The following is a 9,569-nucleotide window of genomic DNA, read 5'->3' on the forward strand; positions in this document are numbered from 1 at the left end:
TTGTTACATTATATCATCCCCACATTAATAATTAATCATAAAAATTCAGCCGTATGAACTTACTATTTCATTACCTTTCCACACCCGTTTTCTATGCACATCACACAAGATATAAACATATCATTCAACCATAGTCGCAAGCTAGTGTATTTAAACATAACTCTTTTTGGAACTAACCACATGATAAATCATTTCAATGCATAACTTATAAATTTAACGTGGCATAATTCAACCACTACTTGGCCAAAGCCTAAGCATGTATACCAAATATGATAACCAAATACACATATAGCATAAGCATTATAAGAATGGATGTACACAACATTTATTAATGTACCACACTTACCAACATATGTTAATTCATAAACCATTCATGACATTACTTCCTGCCCAATCATATACCAAATATACTGTTCACACATACTATGAAACTCTAATTTCACACATGAGCTTAAACCATGTCCAATAATGCACAAATATAATCATCATTTCTATTTCATCATTTATCAATTATAATCGAGCATATGACCAATTATACACAAATCATTCATATATTTTCCAATTTTCCTCCTCCTCCTCTCTATTCCACACCCTTAATGTATATAACACACTTAAACAACATTAACTATAATTTCACTATTCACTCACATGTATATTCAAAGCTGTTTATCCGAGTCAGAGTCACAAAATTATTTTTATCTAGAGCTACAGAGTTCCAAATTAAGATCAGTTAATTTTTCCTGAAACTAGACTCACATATCTTCTTACCATAAAATTTTAAGAATTTTTGGTTTAGCCAAATAGTACAGTTTATTCTTTAAAGTTCCCCTATTTTGTTGTCTGACAGTTCCGACCACTCTTCAGTAAAAATAAATTATCTAATTGTACAGAATTTGGATGATGTTTTTGTTTATTTTCTATGAAAATAGACTCATCAAGGATTCTAAGAATATAAATTATAACTCATAATTATTTTTATTAAATTTTTTATGATTTTTCAAAGTCAGAACAGGGAAACCCAAAATCATTCTGACATTGTCTCACAAAACTTATTATATCTTATGATTTACAATTCCATTGCTTGCACTGTTTCTTCTATGAGAAACTAGACTCAATAAGCTTTAATTTCATATTTTATTCACCGTCTAATTCAATTCCCACAATTTTTGGTGATTTTTCAAAATTATACTACTACTGCTGTCCAAAACTGCTTTAGTGCAAAATGTTGATTTTTCATTTTGCCCCAAATTTCACAGTTTATGCAATTCGGTCCTTTCTCAATTAACCCCTCAATTAATCTAATTCTCTCAATTAATACTTTACCTAGACATTATAAGTTATTTCACAACTATTGAAGTTCAGAATTTCTACATATAACTCTAACTTCAAACTCTTTTACTATTAGGTCCCAAACATTCACTTTTTATTCAATTCTTTCAATAAAACCAGCATATGAACAATTTAGAGCTCTAATTCCATGCTAAATCATCATATACTTCCAGCATGTATTCATAGCAACTTTCAAATTCTTTCATAGAATCAAAAACTAATGAATACAACAAGTGGGTCTAGTTGTAAAAGTCACAAAAATACAAAAAATTCAAGAAATAATCAAGAATTGAACTTACCTGCAGTAAAAATATGAAAAACCAGCTTAAGGAAACCCTTATACGGTGTTTTAGCTGATGAGAATGCAGAAAAATGAAGAGAAATCTAGATAATTCCACTTTGGTCCTAACTTTATTAAGTAAATTTTGCAATATTCCAAATTTGCCCTTAATTCTCCCAACTTTGTTGCTGATTTCATGCCTTTTCCGTCCAGCCCAAATATAATTTGGGTCTATTTGCCTTTTAAGCCCTCTTCCTTTTATCATTTAAGCTATTTAATCATTTTCCAAAATTTTGCATTTGTTACAATTTAGTCCTTTTTGTTCAATTAATTATTGGAACTTTAAAATTTCTTAACGAAAATTTAATACTAACTTTTTAACACTCCATAAATATTTATAAAAATATTTATGGCTCGATTTAAAATCTCTGAGGTCTCGATACCTCATTTTTGATTCTAATTATTTTAATATTTATTTCTAGTGCACTATTCACTATTTCAAAATTTTTCTTAACTTCACATTTAACTTATACTCACTAATTTAATAATATTTTCTACCCATTTGTCAAATTTAATGCTCTCAAATCACCGTTCCGACACATCTGAAAATTCAGGCCATTACATTTTTTTTCCTCGTCGAATTTGTGATCCCAAAACTACTGTTCCGACTAGACCCAAAATCAGACTGTTACATACATGGCTGTGTGACCGAATCATGTGAGATGCTATGGGTCGTGTAAAGGGGTTACACGGCCGTGTGGCTAGGCCGTGTAACAATTTGTGGTCGTGTGGAATTTTCAAAATCAACCTATAAGGGAGACACAATTGTATGGTAGGCCGTGTGGAAAGTCTTAGGTCGTGTGAGATGCGAACTATCCTAGCTTTTAGGGGAACATGGCCGTGTGAGGGGTAATGTGGTTCACACACCTGTGCGGTAGATTGTGTGGCCCTATCTTAGGCACGATTTTTCCCTATTCACTTGTAAGAGAACACACTCCTTTCACCGGGAGTCTGATTGATGTTCCTTGCAATCAAATCAGATTCGACGCACCTAAATTAGGTCCTGCAAATGACATATTTGCATGAATTAACATTGGGTACAAAGATTTAACAAGATTAACGAAGGTTTTGGCAAGATTCGAAAAAGATCATTTAATCGATGGCAAGATTAGCGTGGATAGAAATTCTACAAAAATTCAAGATTAAACACCGTAATTGAGATGTACTTATCTATTCTTTGGCAAAGATTAAAAATGTTATTTGACGATGCCGTTAAGAAATCAAGAACGAGGTTGATCTGATATGAGAAAGAAAATATTCAATTGTAAAAGATGAAAAGTATGATATAAAGGAAGTGAAAGAAAACAAAAATAGAATAAATAGAAAGATGAAGAGCAAATTCTATTAGGATTTGAAAATGAGCAAATTGAAATTCTAATTAGGAAAAAGAAGATAAAAAGAAGGTGAAATTCTAATTCTATTGGAATTTTGAGGATGGGTAAGATATGAATTCTAATTAAGAAAGAATTGGGTCAATTCCTAGGGTTTGGAAATCTTAGGGATGTCACATGCAATTTTCCTAATATTCTGTCGAAATTTGAAATTTAAAATGGGAAGGGAAAATAGTATATATTTTGTGTTCCCCGAAGGGAATGAGTGGGGTTGAACTTGGGTAAGCAAGGGGGAAGTATGTGTTAACCATTAGGCCTAATGCCTATTTCTTGTTTAGTTTTGACGCTTAATTGTACATATTGTTTATTTTCAGGAGACTTGCCGAATTTTCAAAATAAAAGGGAAATAAAGTGGTTTGGACCTAGGTTGTTAAGGAGGATGACGCCGTAACCATTGAGCCTTTCCTCATTTCTTTTTTTTTTTTATTTTTTACGCTTAATCATATACATTTATTTCGGGGTGTGACTTTTTTCCTAATTCGTCGAAAATAATAAAATAGGAGGAGGAGACTCAACTTACAGATTATTTATTAGCTTAAATATTTACTTATTTTTATTAACTCATTTAACTTTATAGTTCTTAGCACATTCCATCTTAGTTTATATATAACAATTAATACTCATAGTCAAGTCTCAATATTAATATTTTAATTCATTTCACCCTTAGTGAACACTAATAAAATGACTTAGATACTGGAAACCATCAAACCTAATATTCATTTCTTATTTAACACACAACATAAGTAATATTCGTAATTTAACAATTAAATCATATGTATAGGATAAAACAAATTAATAAGTGAAATAATTGAAATAAAATACTAGAACCGATAAGTAAAACTCATTTCAATTTTTAAGGCAAAGTTTAAGGACTAAATCATAATTTTAGTAAAATATTTTAGTAAAACATTTTGTAAAATCAAGAGTAAAATTATGGAATTATCCAAATAAAACTTAGTAATGCAAAATTTCAAGTCATTTCATAGCATTTTGGGACTCCAATTGCATAGCATAAGAATCAAAACTCAATTGGAAAGATAACAAATCACGCCTAACCTATATATGACATATTGACAACTATACATACTATTTCGTGTTTTTATGCCAAATTTTCTATTCTAACATATCGTATATCATACATAGATCATACAAATTATGCTTAGTTGCACTAAAACATACGTTAACACACTTTAACACTCTAATCAGTTAGCTATACTAGCATGTAAACCTAAAGTCACAATTTCATATTACTCAACATGTCCAGTTTGCATATTATACATTTCTAAGTGCATTATAGGTTCATACCTGACCATTTGGTCATTTTAAGTTTGTCTCACTGTTCAGCAAGTCATTCAAGCATTTATAACAATAATTTACTAAGCACGTGCATATCATCCATCATGTAGCCAAAACTTTAACAATCATGCGTATTCAAGCTTAAATCCAACCAATCAATCAACTACAAACCCCAATTCTTCTAACTATATTTTTGGGATGTGACAAAATTTATCAAACAAGTAATAGTTTCTTGTAGCATTACTATTTTTAAATGAAAAATAGGAATTACATTTTTATTTAGTATTTAATTTCTCTATTACCAATAAGCATTGTGCAACACCCTCACCCGACCCGATCACCGAATCTGGGTGTAAAGTGCCACAAATGGATCGGTTTGGATTAAATTCCATATTTGAATCTTAATAATTTAAAGACAGACTTTATTGAAAAACAAACATGTCTTACAAAAGAAACCTTAAATTTGAAACAAAGGTTTACTATCTCTAATCTCAACTCCAAGGAAACTATGTAACTACAATATATTCAACCCCGAGGCGAAGCCTCTAAAGGTACCCTTCCTATGTGTATGATATTTTACTGACGATGATCCTTAATTTTGAAAGAACTTAGTGAGTTTTTTACCATACTACACAAAATAGCCCCAAACTTGTAAGGGTAATAAAAAGAGGAACTAAACACATTTAACTCCCTGATTGTCTTGGGACAATTCCCTTCAATACGGGTTGGTGATCTTTGATTCATTTCCCAAACTCATCCATAAGCGGATAAGTCACTGGGCGATCTTCCCCTAGCTGACCCTATAGCCATTCAACAAGTTTTGATAGTTCTTCAAGTGTCTTGCCATAACCGCAGACTCTGTCCGTTCCTTATGTACATTCTTTTCTTTATATGATTTCCTTCCTAGACATACTTCTACTCATATTTTTTAAATCCTTAATCACATTATTGGGTATTCAGTTACCAACATAGATTTCCTTTTCCACCTTTCATAACTTTCCCCCCATGCATATGCAAATCAATCAGATCTTATAATTCGATCATTCAGTGATCGTTCAACTATTCATCTTGTAGCAGAAACATATCAATGAGCAAAACATTTACATAGCATGTATATCATTTAATATGTACATATAATCATTCACAGCTCAAACAATCATTCCTAAGCCATCATATTCTATTGGCAAACATGATATCACTCACGAATTTATGTTAGCAATCATAATTATGTAAATCATAACAAATATTCATCCATGTGTTTAGTCTTTCTATTTCTAATCTTGGACCTAATTGCATGATCTAGTTCTCTAGATGCATAAAATAAGTAAATATAAGGCAAAACTAAAAATTTTAAGTTTCAAGGGCCACACGGTTGTGTGTCCAGCTTGTGTACAATGCGAAGGGGTGCAGGTGCAAGTGCCACACGACCTTGTGTCTAGGTCGTGTGTGAGGCCCTAGGCCTTATGCGATAGTTCCACATAGTCATGCGTTTGGCCGTGTGTGGGGTTCTAACTTGTGTGCGCGCGAAGGGGGAAGGGTGCAAGAGATACACGACCGTGTGCGAAGCACGAATATAAGGGGAAAACATGGGACATAGTCGTGTGGGGGATTATGTAACCCACATTGGTGGGCTACACGCCCATGTGGTAGACCATGTGTACCTGGACAGTTTCAAATTTTGACCCGATATTTTATAAAAAGTCACCCACCTTACTTTTCTGGGATCTCAAGTAACCACCCCTCGTTCAAGCTTGATCCAATCACCTACAAGGGTCTTTCATTTGACCAAATGCGACGATTATTGATGGGTTTTCAAGATTTGAGGGGTTTTCAACAAAAAAAAACATTAAAGATTTTGTAACGAGTTAATTAATATATTAAATCTCATTGTCACCTAAAACTAAAAAGTCGTAATTGGCAGGGAACAGAATACTTATTGATTTTGACAGGAATTTGACGAGTAACCAACGTAAGATCCAATGATTTTGATGAAGATGAAGGATTAGGGCTTGATTGCAAAGATTCAAGAATTCAAAAATATTTCCAGGTTTGAGAATAAGATTGTAACAAAGGGTTTTCTTGAGATTATGTAAAGGTGAGAGTAGAGGTAGGGTTTTTATTTGCTAAAATAACAAATAGGAATTTTAATTGAATTAAGAAAGGACTTTTAGAGAATTGGGATGAGTTTAAAATGCAATCTATGAGGCTCAATCCTTGGTGCTCTACACTTTCTACCAAGCTTCTAACCTCTAAGCTAGGATTTTGTTCTTTTTAATTTTTAAAAATCTAACCTTATATTGTTTGGGATGTTACAAGTAATAACAAGTTGACATGACATTATATATAGGATAATATGTTTGGCACATTTGATTTTGGAAACAACAGAGCTTAACTTAATTAATTTAACAATTATCATTTGGCAATGACTGAAAATTTAAAATCTAAAAAGTATAATGACTAAAAATAACCAAATTAAAGTATAAATATTAAATCCACAACTTTTACTAAATACAAAGACTAATTTAACCTAAATAATTAATTATAAACAACACCCACTCATAATTTTCATACTCACCCTTTCTAAATATTATTTCAAACTAAAAGAAAAACTATTCACCTAGTTTGAAACTTAATAATTTTTAAAATATCCTAATTTTATTTAAGGATATATTTTCACTAAAATAAGAGTGATAAATTTTAGCAATATTTATCTCCACTAATTAAAAATTCAACCTTAAATTTTCAAACATAAAACATCTATAATATATATAAAAGCACGAGTTTAGGAAAATTTTTGAACCGACAAGAATATCTTTTATTTTCCATCATAATAGTAAATTCACATTTAAAATAACTATAATATTTAATTTAAATTTTTAGTTAAAAAGTTGAAATAAAATAGAAATTTTGATAATTACACATTTAAAAACAATTACATTTTAAATTACAATTATTAGTTAAAAAATTGTGCTAATTTTTAAAATAAAGTTATAAGTTGTGACAATTGTAATTATAATTTACAATTATTGTTAGGGATCGACCCAATTAAGCAACAAGTAACAAAAATAGCGGAATAAATTGAGAAATTGAACACACAAATTTAACGTGAAAAAATCCCTCCAAAGAGGATAAAAAACCACGGGCAAAGATAATTTTACTATAATGGCAAAGAACGAAGAGTACAAAAGATGGAGATAAAATTAAACCCCAAAAACCCGAAAACAAAGAACCCTCAAAACGTAAACACAAAATTCTCTAAATGTGTTATGAGTTCTAATCTCTAATAGGTGTGTTTTTTTAAGATTGTAAAAGAGCCTATTTATAGGCTAAATTCATATGTCAAATAATAATAAAATAATCTAAACTAATCGGTGTTTGATTGAAACAAATAAAGAGTTTAACTAGAATATTATTTTTCAAATTTGACTGAAAATAGGAGTCATACTTAACAATTATTAATTTAAAAATTGTGCTAATTTTATTGATATAAAATAGAGTTATTATTTAAATAGAAATCTAAATATCTTAATTATTACTTAATTAATATTTGAATTAATTATGTTGATCGATTATTATTTTAAATTATGTTACTTTGCATTAATTATACAAAGTAAAATTATATTGTATATTGAATATGTTTTGAAAATTATAAATCTGAAAAACTAACACATGAAGAGGGGTTGAGTCTTTCTTCTTTTAATGGTAAATTGCTCCATCAAAATTTTTATTTTTCCAGTTTTTAATTTATAAATTTCTTTATTTATGAATGGCCAAATTCCATTCCAACTTAAAGTCAACAAAAAGTTGATGTTTGAATTATACTGTCTTTTTTCATTACGATATTTGATTTTTTCCAGATATTTGTTTTTCTCCGTATTAATTTCGTAATTTTGATATTATTTTTTATTTGCAGCGCTATCAAAGAATTAAATTGTGAGAGTGGTTAAGATTATTCGTTTGACAATAATTAATTGTCGAATTGAGGTTGCTCCTATTTCTCTAACTACGAATTTAAATTTCGGGGTGTAGAATTTTTTGGTGGATTCGACACCTATTAACATTTTTTTGAATAGAATTTTTATTGGTTTGAACTAAACAAATGAATATATTAATTATTAATGATAGATATTATTTAATTAGTACTATAATTATGCACAAATTATTATATTTTGTCACACATTTATTTAATTTATTATACATATTATACTAAAATTATTTTAATTTATAATTTTACTTTTTCTAATTTTCTAATTACTATTATAATTTTATAAATCTCAATTTACAACAATAAATTATTGTTTATTATTATAGTTTTATAAATTATTGTCGGTATAGTGTACAAAGAGTTGTTCTTATAAGATAGGTACATATGAAACATTTATTTTATAACTGAAAATAATACTATTATTTAATATATTACTAACATCATTATTTATTCAAAAAAATAAGGTTGAAGAATTAAAAGTATAAATCTACAAATTTCAAAAAAAACATTGAATATATATTTTTAATATAGTACAATTACTTAATTATAATTAAAAGGTCTTAATTTTTTTTAATATTATGTATTAATTATTTTTATAATAAATATAAAATATAAATATAAATACATATTTTTTTAAGAAAATAAACATAATAGGCTAATTATATAATGACTCTTTAGGTAAAGCTGCCACTGGTTTGATTAGTAGAAGAAAGTGCAAGCACTTCTTTTGGAATTTTCGCAAATAACTTCAGCCCAAAGCTTGTATCAAATGTCATTTTAGTTAAGCAGTCAATAACTTTATTAAAGTCTCTTGGAGAGTGTTGTATGGTCTAAGGTCCAATGTTATTCAGAAGAAGATGAATATCTTTAACAAGGGCAGAGTTCAAACCAGTCAATGAAGGATCCTGAATGGCATTGACCGCTTCCAAGCTATCTGCTTGAATCTTCATACCCGCATAATACATATCTTGAATGATGGTCAATCCGTCAAGAATATCCCACAATTCAGCATCAAAGACTGAGCACTTGCCCAAAAATCTATTATATCCTATAATCCACTCCTCATTTCCATTTCTTATGACTCCCCCGCTACACACATATATATATTTACGTATAATGTATGTGATATCAGAAATTAATCACTATAAAAGAGATTAATCGGAATGTCATTAAATCAAATATTTATTATTATGTTATTTTATATTCAATAAAGCATGTTAGGAATTTT

The sequence above is a fragment of the Gossypium raimondii genome, chromosome 5 (genome assembly GCF_025698545.1).
Source record: "Gossypium raimondii isolate GPD5lz chromosome 5, ASM2569854v1, whole genome shotgun sequence".
In the NCBI taxonomy this organism is placed as follows: Eukaryota; Viridiplantae; Streptophyta; class Magnoliopsida; order Malvales; family Malvaceae; genus Gossypium; species Gossypium raimondii.